This window comes from Ambystoma mexicanum, chromosome 1p (assembly GCF_040938575.1).
Source record: "Ambystoma mexicanum isolate Mex_15411 chromosome 1p, UKY_AmexF1_1, whole genome shotgun sequence".
Classification (NCBI taxonomy): Eukaryota; Metazoa; Chordata; class Amphibia; order Caudata; family Ambystomatidae; genus Ambystoma; species Ambystoma mexicanum.
In genome coordinates, this window is record NC_090921.1 from 1,240,107,337 (window position 1) to 1,240,120,655 (window position 13,319).

General features: G+C 50.0%; 1 protein-coding gene across 10 annotated transcripts in view; it reads right to left on the reverse strand.

The window, feature by feature from the left end:
- LOC138452475 (zinc finger protein 391-like) overlaps window positions 1–13,319 on the reverse strand; it is a 176,047-nt gene that overhangs the window by 157,614 nt on the left and 5,114 nt on the right. For 2 of the 10 annotated variants that reach the window (XM_069604978.1, XM_069604976.1), the window contains exon 1: window positions 4,351–4,499. The exons of the other annotated variants lie outside the window; for them this stretch is intronic. The gene's annotated coding sequence lies outside the window, so the exon portion shown is untranslated. Of the gene's footprint in view, window positions 1–4,350; window positions 4,500–13,319 lie in introns of those variants that run through there. 10 annotated transcript variants of the gene reach the window in all.

Consider the following 13,319-nt stretch of genomic DNA (forward strand, 5'->3'; position numbering starts at 1 on the left):
GTTCAGTGATGCCAGCAGTCCTCTTGCAGAAGAAACCGCAAAGACACAAGCCTCTGGCCTTTTACAGCAGTCTCTTAGACCTTGTGATGTAGTGACATTTTCCCTGTGAGCAGGTGCTTGCGGCTGCAGCATTTGCCATAAAAAAGGCAGCACCGATCACCATGGGGTGCACAGTGGTTTTGTACATGGAGTGCTCTTTTTGCCATATTGGCGGACTCCAAATCCACTCATCACGCAGAGGTCTTCCGGTTATGAAATACTGACAAATCCAGCCATTAAGGTTGTTAGGTGTCGTGTGGTGAACTCAGCCACGTTCGTAGAGCCAACAGCGCCAGGAGAGTACATACATGATTGTGTAGCATATATGGACAGAACGGAAGAGGAAATAGAGGGAGGGGGTATGGTTTTCATTCACGGGTCCTTGAGCATAGACCCAAACACAGGTTGAAGACACACTGGTGCTGCAGTAGTGTACCTTCACGATTGTGAATTTTGAATTGCCTCCCAAATGAGATTGCCATCACACTACTCAGCACAGGCAGTGAAATTAGTGGCCAAGATAAGAGCACTAAACATGACAGAAAGCCACATGGGCAACATTTTCTCCCCAACTCTGCTTATGTCACATCCACAATACATTCAGGTTTGGCCCGCTGGTAAAGGAGGGGGTTCAGAAGGAGCAACTGGTCCCCAGTACAACATGAATTATTGAGTGAACTAATTGAAGCATTAAAACTGCCCGTAGAGGTAGTGATAATAAAGTGTGCCGCCCCCACAGAGTGGGCAGAACTTCCTCCCAAGGTAACGCATGGCTCATCAAGCAGCAAAAGAGACGGTCTACCTGCCTGTAGGGACCACTAGGTTGTACCCAGGTGCGGAAGGGAGGGTACTGAGAGAAACCTGAAAGTGTCTCACCCGCTATTCCCAGGGGGGAAAATCGGTCATCCAGGTGGCCAGGACACGGCCATCGTTTTTGGATCCAGTTCCTGGGGGTGGACCAGTGTGGGAGGATCACCTGGGTGAGGGGTCTTTGGGGAGTGGGAGACCAGATTACCCTGCCACACCTTTACCCCATCCTACCAGGTAGGATACTTAGGAACTCAACCCCCCGCCCCCTTTCACAACACAAACGTTCTCACAGATAGCTGGCTGAGAGAAAACGGATTAACACCCGAGCCGTATACCCGGCATGTCCCAATACAATAGTCAGGCAGGGTCAGGCAATTAATGACCATGACACACACCGGACTTCCATTACACTTTGCCCCACATGGATAAAAGGCAGAGCACGAGAGCACACTGAGCGAGGCAAAGCACACTCGGAAACAGCAGTTCCAAGATGTCAGTTTATAGGGAGGAGAAAGACAGTGAAATAGAAGGGGATTGTGAGGAGGGAAGTGCTCTAGACCTTTTCAACAAGGAAACATTACTTTCATGAAACCTCAAGAATAGAAAGCGCAAGACCAAGAAACCAAGCTGAATAATCCTGCATTGTGTGTCAGAGGTACCCAGGGCCCTCCTGTGTCGATGGTCAAGGCGGGGTGAGTTGCCTGCTACTGTGGTACTGTCCTGGGCTCCCACAATAAAACAACGCCAGTGAAATCAACACACCCGGTGAGTTGACGTGGCAGATACCAAACCGGTCTGTGTTGAAGTCAAGGTTGCAAGCGGCAATATAGTATGGTGAGCGCTGAAGCGAACAATGTATGAAACGCATATGATAACCAACGCAAGTAAAATTGAACAGATGAGTGATTGAACTCAAGATACGATACCTTACAGTGGTCTGGCCCTGAGTGCATGCTCATTCGAAGGTCTCTGTAAGGTATCCAACTGAGGTGTGGAAAAAGTTAAAATTAAAAAAGGGATTGTGAATCGAAGTGGTCCTGCAACGGGTAAAACAAAATCCAGTGCACAATCGAAGTCGATGCAGATACAGTAAAAAAAAAAAAAATGATGATAAAGTTGGTCCGAGTCCAAACAAGTGAGATCAATTGAAAGCTTTGGGTTACATCACGTTTGTGTTAAAGTGAATGAATCCATCTGAATTGATTTTCTTTCTAAACTCCCTCAGCTCTTCCCGTGTGGGGGGGGATGGCAGGGGGGGGGGGGGGGGGGGGGAGGTGGGTCTCAGGGGAATTCTTCCTCACTTCTTGGTTCAGCACACAGCTCCAAGAAAGATCATCAGGAAGAAAAGGTGGGACTTTTCAAAGAATCGTATGATTAACTGTATTAGCAGCTATAATTGGAAGACCTGTGAGGCTTCCCAGAGTTGGGTTTTGTTACAGAGCCCAACAGAGGGAGACTGATTGAACATTACATTATGTTACCAGCTGAGGGGGATCCGGGTGAACCGTGAATCACCCGAGAAATTGGATACATGGAAATTCCAGGAGCATTGTGTTGAGAGGGATCTGAGCCCAGCTTAGGGGGATCCGAGGTGAATAGCGAATCACCTGAGAAATAGAGTACGTGTGAAATCCTATGAGGAAAGGAACTTATTTGTTTGTCGCATCAGACCCTCTGGGAGAAGAGATTTTGAAAGGCAAAGAGGCTTGGGCACCGAAGGCCCCGATTCTAATATTTGAACTCTACCTTCATGCTAGAGATGCCACAGACTGCTAAGCTAGAGCAACACCTTGTCCCATGCTGAAACCGTGGGGAAGGGAGGCCAGTGGCCTGAATATCCCATTTCTTGAACACTTTTTGTTTACATAACATTGTTTCCCGCGCAATTTGTATTTAGAGGTAAGGATTGGCAATAGGTTTATTAGTATAGGCCCTTTTATTTTGAGAACACAACACTAGGACTGCGTTATTTGATGGTCGTAGCTTGCGCCCATCTTTAGATTTAGGATTGGATGGACATTTTTCAAGCCCTTTTTGAAGTTTAATAAACACTCTGGAAGTGTGGTCACTTGGGTGTCTTACAGTTGATACGATACCTTCCTTACAGTGCCAATGATGCTTGCAGAGGATAAAGGGTCAGAGAACACAGAGCATGTAAGCGCAATACCCATTGTACAGGTAATTGACCTACAGAGGGAATGCCCCAGGAAGAAAAGGATTTATGGGTACAGAGAGGGTGCCCCTCTATCTCCAACAGGTTTGCATGGAAACAGAATAGCACAGGAAAACCAGTAATGCCTAGGCATTGTTGGCAATAGCATTGGAGCAGCTCCGTGTTAGTGCCCACGTGTCCAAGGAGCATGTGGCGGCAGGAAAGAATTAGGGTTGGCATGTCTCCAAGCTCTATGACCTAGTAGCCGAGTTTATGGGAAATTGCATGGAGCGTCTAACAACTTTTGGCAGGCCATACATTAAAAACAATAGGAGGAATACTACTGCGACCGGAAGGGTGGTTCCGGCACTTGCATATTGACTATGTCGATCTGCAAGACAGATGTGCCTCCTATAGGTACATGCCTGTTGTGGTCTGTCAATTTTCACGTTGGCTTGAGGCGAGACCCTGTGCTCATAATGACGCACAGTGACAAAATTCTTGGTGTGGGAGGTGTTTTAAAGATGGGGAGTACAGGGTTCAAAATTGAGGGGAGCTGGGAGCTATTCTGCTCCTGCTTGTAGCCTAGGAGAGCCTGGTTAGCTTAAAACCAACTGCTACCAGGTGCTACTTTTGGCTCCCCTGGCCAATTTGGTGCCTTACAAACATGTGCACTGAGGACTGTGGGTGTGTTGCACTTTATAAGTAATCCTAATAATAATAAAAATAATAATAATGCATAAGTGACATGAACTTTGAGTATTTGAGAATGCTGATGAAGAATTAGGGCACATGTAAACATAGTGAATCATATAAAATGGGCAAAAATGTAAAGTGTGCATCTCCTGTGGAAGTTAGATTTGCATTGTGCTGGTACTCGCTCCTGGTTCCCCAGCGGTAGCTCCTGCCTACTTGGTGATGCCCGACACCCAGGAGATGGTTTTAGCTCCTGCTCATTTAATCTTAATTTCGAACCCGGTGATGAACTAAGGACTGACAACGGGCAACACTTTGCAAAAGACCTACTCAAGGAGGTTACAACTCTCCTGGGGATAAAGCAACACCTATGCACAGTGTACCGCCCACAGGCAAACAGCATGGTGGAGCGATTAAATGGCCTGCTTAGCAAAGCGAACAACTGGCTTTATTGCCTCCCATTAGCACTTTATGCATTACGTAACTCTCCTGGCGCGGATCATCATTTGACTCTGCATGAAATTGTTACTAACAGGAGAAAACATGTGCCTTCCTCTCCTGCACGCACAATTTCGGATGCTAACACAACAGCACAGGTTCTGGGGGAAGAATTCAACGTATATTTGACTGGACTCACTAAAGCATTGAAATACCCGTCTCATTGGGTTCAGCAACAAACTAGCCAGCCGGGCCACGAAACAACGCCCACAAGTGAACACAAAAAGGACATTTCCATAAGCGATGCCCCTCTATCCAGGAGCGAAGGTGTTCATCTGTAATTTCATGAGGATATGGAGAGAACCTAGGTTCAACGGTCCCAATGTAGTTGCATTTTTGAAACCTACAACAGGGAAAATTAAAGAAAGAGCATGGATCCATGTATCGGATATTCGCAGAGACAACATTTCCCCCTCCAGAGAGGAGAGATGGGACCAATTTGATATGATATGGCATTTGTAACGCGCCTATACACAAGTGTTTCAAGGCGCGACGAGGCAGGGAGGGTGAAACAAGGGGAAGACAGACAACGATCCTACTAGGCCAGGTGTCATTTAGATCGCGCAAGTGCAGGGGTAGGGGGGAGGGAAAAGTGCAAGGGGAAGGGGAGGAGGGGGAAGTGCAGTACAGGGTAAGTAGAATAAAAAATAAATAGGGCCAGCTGGTGGCAAGTGCAAGGTAAGTGCAGACAAGTGCTGGGGAGGGGGGCTGTAGGGATACAGAGACAGTCCCGCAGTGCAGGGGTTGCCAGGAAGGCAGTGCAAGTGGAGAGTGGCTGGGCCAAGGACCGAGGTCGGAGAGAGTGGCCCAGTTGCAGATTCAGTGCAGTTTCAGTGAAGAATTTAGCAGGGGAGAGGGAGAGAGAAAGCAGAAGCAAAGAGGAAGGTTTTGGAGGTGCTTCCGGAACCGGAGATGGTTCTCCTCAAGTTTCAGGGAGGCAGGAAGGCTGTTCCAGAGGGAGGCCCATGCCGCGGAGAGAGATCTACCCCAGCTTGTTGCTTCGAGAAACGGCTGACCCTGAGGGAGTTGGAGATGGATGAGCGAAGGGCTCGGGAAGGAAGATATTTAGGAAGAGAGAGTTGAAGGTATTTAGGCCCCAGGCCCCAGAAGGCCTTGCGACAATGCAGAGGGTTTTGAACTTAATCCTCGCAGCCACTGGGAGCCAGTGTAGAGATTTCAGTCCTGGAGAGATACGGTCCCTGGGCTTGAGACCAAGAACAAGTCTTGCAGTCCTGTTCTGGATGAGTTGCAGAGGGCGGAGAGTGGAGGCAGGCAGATTAAGATAGAGGCTGTTACAGTAGTCCAGCTTCGAGAGAACCAGGGCTCGGGAGACAGTGAGCTTCTGGGGGAAGGAGAGGAAGGGAAGAATACCTCTGAGGAGGTGCAGCTGGTAGTGTGACTTCTTAGAGATGTCAGATATATGGAGGAGAGAAGGAGAGTGTGGAGTCGAAGATGACCCCGAGGTTTTTTGCCTTGCAGGTAGGAGCAGGAAGAGGGCCAAGAGAGGCTGGCCAGAGAGCTGCAGGGAAGGAGGGAGTGGGTGTGCCGATGAGTAGAATCTCAGTCTTACTGGCATTAAGGCAGAGGTCATTGGCTGCACACCATTCCTGGATAGCAGACAGACAGTCAGAGTTGAGGGAAGGAGAGGAGGAGGCCGAGGGTCGCCTGAAAATGAGCTGGGTATCGTCCGCATAGCACTGAAAGTTGGGGCAGAGAGCGGCGATGCGGTGGGCAAGGAGTGCCAGATAGTGGTTGAAAAGCCAGGGAGAGAGATTAGAACCCTAGTGGACACCACAGGTAGATAAAAAGATGTCAGAGAGGAAGGACCCCAGTTGGACCTGGGAGGGACGATTGGAAAGGAAAGAGGTCAGCCATGCCAGAGCCTGACCAGTGATACCCAGGTTATCACAGAGACGGTTGAGCAGGATGGCATGGTTGACATGTCAATGGCAGAAGAGAGATCGAGCAGAATGAGAATACACGGAGTCGAGGTTCGAGAGCAGGTCCTCACGGATGTTCAGGAGAGCAGTTTCCGTGCTTCTGGCAGCTCTGAAGCCAGATTGATGGTCATGAAGACTACCAACAGATTCAGCATGGAGGTTAAGCTGGGAGATGGCCAGTTTCTCCAGGAGCTTGTCCAGGAAGGGAGTGATGGAGATTGGGCGATAGTTAGTCGGGCAGGAGGGGTCAGAAGAGGGTTTCTTAAGAAGAGGGTGCACAAGGGAGTGCTTAAGGGGGGATGGGAAGACTCCAGAGGCGAAGGAGTGGTTGCAAAAGTCAGCCAGGGCAGGAGCCAGGGAGTCGATGTGGTCCTTGATAGTTTTGGAGGAACAGGGCTGAACCTGTTTAGACGAGACTTTCATAGATCGGACTTGTCTGGAAACCTCGTCAGCAGAGAAAAGGGGAAAGGCATAGAAGGAGGGAGGAGGGGTGGCTGCAGAAGGGCCAGAGGAAGAGCCGGGAAGAGAGGTGATAGGATGTCCTGAGTTTTAGAGATGAAGTGAGAGGCCAGTGCAGTGCAGAGGGCCTGGGAGGGGACAGGAGATGTAGAGACTGCAGCAGGGTTGGCAAGCTCCTTGCAGATGTTAAAGATTTCGTCCGAATTGTTAGATGCCGCAGAGATGCGGGATTGGATAAGGGCTCTCTTCTTGGTGAGAACGGCGAGACAGTAATGCCTTTGGAGCAGGCGGCAGGCCAGTTTGTCAGAGCATGAACATGAAGCACGCCATTTCCTCTCTGCCACCCTGCACTTGCGTTTTAGGGTGACGAGATCCGAGTCATACCAGGAGTTACATTTGGCTTTGGGCTTCAGGTGGATTCTCATGACAGGGGCAAGGATATCAAGAGTATCGGATATAGCAGAGCGGAGCGTGGAGAGGGCTGTGTCAGGGTGGGAGTCAGCCGAAGGGGGAAGGGGGGGCGAGAAGGTGGCAGCGAAAGCCTCAACTGACACGCGCTTCATGGGTCGGATGACCGAGAAGGTGGGTGTCCGTGATGAGGGTGGCTTTGCCTGTGGGGTAGGGAGGGTGAGGTGGGAGGATAGGAGAAAGTGATCACTCCAGGAGAGAGAAGTGGAGAGAGGGACTGAGAGGGGAAGGTCAGAAGAGATCAGAGCATCAAGAGTGTGCCCTGCAGAATGAGTAGGCTCAGACGGGAGAATAGAGAGTGAGAGAGAGTCGCAGAGGTCACAAAAGAGTCCAGAGGGGGGACAGGAGGCATCCAGGTGGATGTTGAAGTCACCAAGAAAGAGGAGTTTAGTGGTTGAGGACAGGAGTGAGGAGGAGAGGTCAGCCCACTCAGAGAGGAAGGAGGAAATTTGACCAGGTGGCCTATAGATAGAAGCCACGGTAAGGGAATGGCTAGGAGAGAGAGAGTCGGCAGACAAGACATTCAAAAGAGGAGCAGGTCTGCGTAGGAGTGACAGTGGCAGGAATCCACTCAGGGAAGATAAGGGCCACACCGCCCCCTGAACGGTTGGGCTTGGGCACGGAGAGGATCTTGTAACCGTCAGGTAGGAGTGTGTCAAAGCTGGTGACAGAGCTGGCCGTGAACCATGTCTCAGTGAGACCGAGGACGTCAAGGTCCAGTTCCTCAAGAAGGCGACAGATATCAGAGGAATGTTTTGTGGCAGAACGAGAGTTAAGAGTGGCAATGTGGAGAAGGTTGCCATCCTTGAGGGACTTCCGGGGAGGGGTACAGATCAGAGGTACGCCCTGCGGAGGTGAAGGAGCAAGAGAGGGGGCAGGGAGGGAGGGTAGAGGCAAGGTAGCCGAGGACAGAAGGAGAGGAAAGGAAGTTGATGAGGCGTGGGAAGCGTCTATCAAAGAGGTGAAGGTTGGCCTGAGGGCCTTGGACCAAGACAGTCCCATTAGCGTAGACATTAATGATGGCCTTAGAGGAGTGAAAGGGGGCCAAGAGGACATCCCAACGGGTGCCACCATTAATGGGGGAAGAGGAGAAAGGAGAGAGCACAGAGACCATATGAAGGGTCCATAGGTCAGGCGAAGGCACGAAAAAGAGGATGTCAAAGAGGATGTCAGTGAGAGTTTCCTTGGAGCAGGCACTAGTGTAGGTGTCAGCAATAGGGAGGCCTGGGTTGGAGACCAGGATGTCCTTTTTAAACTTTTTCCTACCAGATTTAGTGAGGAGAGCAGGATAGTCAATAGAGAAGCAGTTAGAGAAGATAGGCGAGATAGAGAGCACCATGGAACAGGAGGGAGGGAGTGGGGGGGGGGAGACAGACGAGACGAGAGCACGCGGACAGGAAGTGAGCGGCAAGCCCAAGTTTACCACATTTCAGAGAACAACAGTAAATGCGTATTAGGTACCCAGTGGAGAGGCCACCTAAGTTTGAGAATTCCGCGAGGGGAGAAAATCCCTAGTTTACCACCACAATTAGCAGGGCACAGTGAAGTGAAGGCACCATGCGAATGAAGTGAACAGTTGTAGGTGCGGCGGGCTGAGGGAGCAGGTGGAGCTAACCAGATAGACCGGCGCCAAGCGTCCCCTGCGGACACCTGCAGACACAGTGGGAGCCGCCAGCCGTAGGAGCCGCCCTTTGCCTGAGGGGCCCTTAGCCGTGGGGGCTGCCGGGCAGGGGGCTGCCCAGGAGGGTCGGTATATAGGGGGGGCGGCGGGCTGGAGGAGGGCACCAGGAAGAGGATGCGAGGGGGGGAGGGAGGGAGAACACAACCACGCGCTCGGAGCGCTAAACAAAAAACAAAAAGACACAAATCCTCACTTGAGGCCCAGATGGACCGGCAGGATTTCAGATGGGAAGTATAAGCCAGCTATCGCTAACACTTTTTTCTGCTAGGACTTTAAAGAAGGCCCATAGAAGAGGAAGACAATGGGTGTACAGTAAGTCGGGGTAAGGGGGAAATATAAAAAAAGATCAGCCATGGGTCGGGGTAGGATTGTTTTGCACTTTTCTGCCATTTCTCTTTCTCTTATGTTTTCTATTGTATAAAGAGTCTAGCGGCATGCCTAAAGAAAATGAAAAAAGTATGCAAACTAAAAGAAGTGTATTCAGCATAGATGAATTTCATGAGACGATCGGAAGGGGTACAGGACACAGCTTCCGGTAACACGTGCTATGAGGAAATGAAACGTGTAGGGAGGGAAAGGGCCAACAGCACTGCTAGGTGTGCTCTCCAATCCCGCATGTTACAGGGACACCCAAACTATTCCTGCCCAGAGAGGTAGCAGCAGGGCAAGAAGTCTCTATGTAAGACTCGTGGACTGTTTCAGGGAAGAATGGTAGCGGTTCATTGGACAGATGAATGGGAAGAAGTATACGCTGACAGTTCTATACAACTGGAGAGCATGTCCAAAAATGAAGCAACCAAAACACATAATACTACAATATGTAACAGACAGGGCAAGTAGAAGGGAGAGGGTAAGCAGTTGTTCATGACCCACAGCAGAATACGCCGACGGGGCACAATCTACCATGGTGCAACACCAGACCCCTGATGAGAATATGGCGGGGGGGAGGGAGGGGAATAGTACAGTGTCACGCGAGGGGATAGCGGTATTTGAGGAAGATGTGGCGAGAAAGAAAAATGACAGTTGCCGGGCAGTATGGAATTAACATATATATGATTTAACTTGGATACATGAGAGACATCAACCAATTCACAAAAAGCTGGTTACATGATTCTCTTTATTTTCAGGGCCACCGGGACAACTGTAGTGGGGGTGAATACTGGCTGCGAGAAGGCAATGAGCATCCCGGCACTACAGAGTGGGACAGCAGCAGTGATGGACCACTGGTGGGCCTGCAGATCAAAAGCATATGCCGAGCTGCATCCAGACTGGGGAGGGATGTGCTCCCTGGTCACGCTCTACAGCTCTGCATTGGTCGGGCCTCGAGCAGATTTACTACTCTTCAACAGCCACTCTGCATTACAGCAAAGGAAGATTGTGAGAGAACAAAGGGCACCAGGAGGACAGGAGAAGACCATGAATAGAAGGCAAAGGAACAGTATCGTCACAAAGTTTGGATGCCATCCCACACCAGCATCTGCCTGCTTTGCCTCACTGTTGCTTCCATGGGTGCAAGCACCCACTAATGCCAAGTGGCTGCAGTTTACCAGGTACGAAGTGCTATAACTAGCAAATGCGACTGAGAAAGGATTGAATGCAGTAAGAGAAGAACTCTGTGCCCTACAATTTTTATCACTTCAAAACAGGTTTGTCTTAAGACATGCTAACGGCCATGGAAGGTGGTGTCTGTCACAGGATTGGCAGCAATTGCTGCACAGCAATTCCCACCAACGATGCAGTCAAAGGGACACTGACTGAGGTAGTCAAGGAAATCTGCACCCTCCACAAGAAGATGACAGAAGAGACACACAATGCCACATCTGACAGTTGGCTAGACACACAGTTTGCGTGAGTGCCCAAGTGGCTGGCTGTGATAGGTGACTGTCCCAACCCCCACTTGTCTTGATGCATGTTGCCTTCTGTGCGGGACAGTATTTTAAAAAAACAATTTGCAGCAGGAAAAGGATTCACTATAGAAGGTCTGCTACTGATGGGGGGAAAGGAGGGGGGAAAGGAGGGTAGAGGAAAAGATAACAAAAAAAGGAGGTACAACGTCCTGGAATGAATGATGGTGAAGAGAAAGAGCAGGTGGTTTTTGCAGTGCCACCACCAAACGCAGAGGATTATGATGCATTTTTGGTTGCATGCTGCTCAGATGGTGGGACTGCATGGTAATAAATTCCACCTTGGAGGGGTATGAAGAAGGGGGAGGGGAAATGGACAGGGGAACAAGGTTATGGATGCCCAAAACAGTAATCAAAGAATTGGAGGGGAAAATAATGTTGATTGATAGATCGATCGGAGGGAGAATGCAGTGCAGGTGCCGATTCAGCTCCGTCAGGGGGGGGAGGGCGTACCTACCAGCTGCGAGAATGATGGGAGCGAGAAGTGGCACCCCTAGACAGGGCACAATATCATTGACAGCTGTAATAAAAGGCATCTAAAGGCACACATGCAGCTTGAGAAGATCGGCGAGCTAGGCTGTCAGGCGCTCGCTGGGACTGGGGAGAATTAAACTCATAAAAACATGTTCAGGGAGGCACAGTCGCAGTATGGTCAGCAGTTTAAAATTGCCCCTTGGCAGTGGGCCTGGGAAGAAGGATGTGGGACGAGGGGTTGATACGGGAAGGAGCCAACCAGAAGGTGAGTATTGGTGTCCTTGGAAGGCAACAAGTGTATTGTGTTCTCACTGATGTCTTATTGGTTGGATGCCGTGTGAAACTGTTCCCACAGGCTCAGGATGTGTCGTGTTTTTCTAGGTGTGCTGACCAATGGCAGAAGAATAAGGTTCCAGAGGTAAGTACGATTCTGTATTGCAAGTAATTCTTTGGGCGGAGTGGGGAGTGGGGAGAAATGGGGCACCACAGGGAAGGTGATGAACAGAGGGATCAAGATTGTTTGCTCCAATCATGTTTGATTAACATACCTCTAGCTATAGGGGACTGACGTAGTCCCGCCAATCAGCTTAGTAGGATGTCTAATGTTTTGCAACATTAATCGCAACTGTTTCTGTCTATGCAAATAATGTTTTAACCGTATAAAACATCTGACCGCAGTGGGCGGTGTTGTCTGCTCCCATCAACCAGTTCTGTTCCAGTGTGCGGTTTGAATTGTGCTTGCCCAGGTGTAATAAACAGCATTACTTCTTGCCCGTGTACGCTCCTTTTTGGATTACTTTTGATATTGTATTGACTGCGTGCTCGTGGAGGGTGTAAAGACTGGAGGGGGTGTCTGTACTCTTGCTCTCTATATGGTAGAGGAGAGGCACAGAGGACCCCATCCAAGATGCTCTATTGTTGGTAGCAATGGACGAGTAATCAAGTCCTAGCTTCTCAGGAGGTGATGCAGGCTGGTTCTTAAGTACAGTGTAGTCCCCAAAGACCCACAAAAGGAATGTCCACACACTGTATTAGTTAAAACACAGTATTTATACAAGTCCAATCACAATAACTCACTTGGTGCTCAGTAGATCTACAATGGCAAATATATACAGTTCTAAGTGGTACCACAATTATTATCAGATTTCATTAAAGTGCATCAACTGTACTTTGGTTAAATGTCACACAAATCACTTAATAAAAGGTAACCAACAATAGTCATAGGAGGAAAGCAGTTGGTTAGAACAATTGGCAGAATACTGGCCTCTACCACTAGACACAGTTCTGTGTGGAGATCCCCCCACCTGGGCAACCTGTAAAGTAAAGATCACAAGCCCAGTCCATATATTGTTCTACAAGTCTTATTTCCTTCTATAATATTTCTACCACCCCAATGTATCTGGAATAGCAGAGTTCTACGTCGGGTCGTCGACTGATTCCTTCTTGAGTGGCTCCCTTTAAAGCAGGAGCCACGGATCGTCGAGATCCCACGAAGAAAGTGAACTCTGCGTCGAGGCAGCAGATTCGGTCGCAGCGATGCTCTTCGATGACGGTTCGAAGAAGTCCTGCAAGGAAGAGGTGTGCGGGGCACCCCGAGGTCGATTGTTCATGACCGCAAAGAGATTGTGAAGAACTGTGGCCCAGCAAGCGCGGCGGCTCATCCGGCGTTTCTAGGGTCTTTGGGTGGCGGGAAACCCACCGGCGGATGCCTTCTCCGGCGGGATAAGGTGGGCGGCGGTGCAGACCAGCACGTCCGTGAATCAAAAGCCTTCGGCAAAAGAGCGTGCGGCTCCGGTCGTCGATGGCACAGAGTCAAGCGGTCCCCTCTTCTGGGCAACACGGTTTCGAAGGGCCTCCAGCGGTTATGCAAACCTGCGAACCCTGGTCGACGGAATGTCCGGTGCTTATCTTCATTCTCCTCGGCGGACCCAGTCTCCGGTCAGCAGCCTGTCGAGCGTCTGACTGCGAGGGCGCTTCGGCCAAGGTTAGCGGTGCTGGATGGTCCGTCTGAGCACGGGAAGAGGGCGCCTAACCAGGTCCTCTCTTGGATCAGTCTCGATGGCTTCAGGCGAAGGGAGACAACAGTCCACTTTCATCTTCAGGCTCGGCTTCGAGATTCAGCTTCAGTTTCAACTTCAGCTTCTGAACGAATTCTAGCAGTGAGAGGCCCCCAGATATATTAGATGATCTCCCATTCA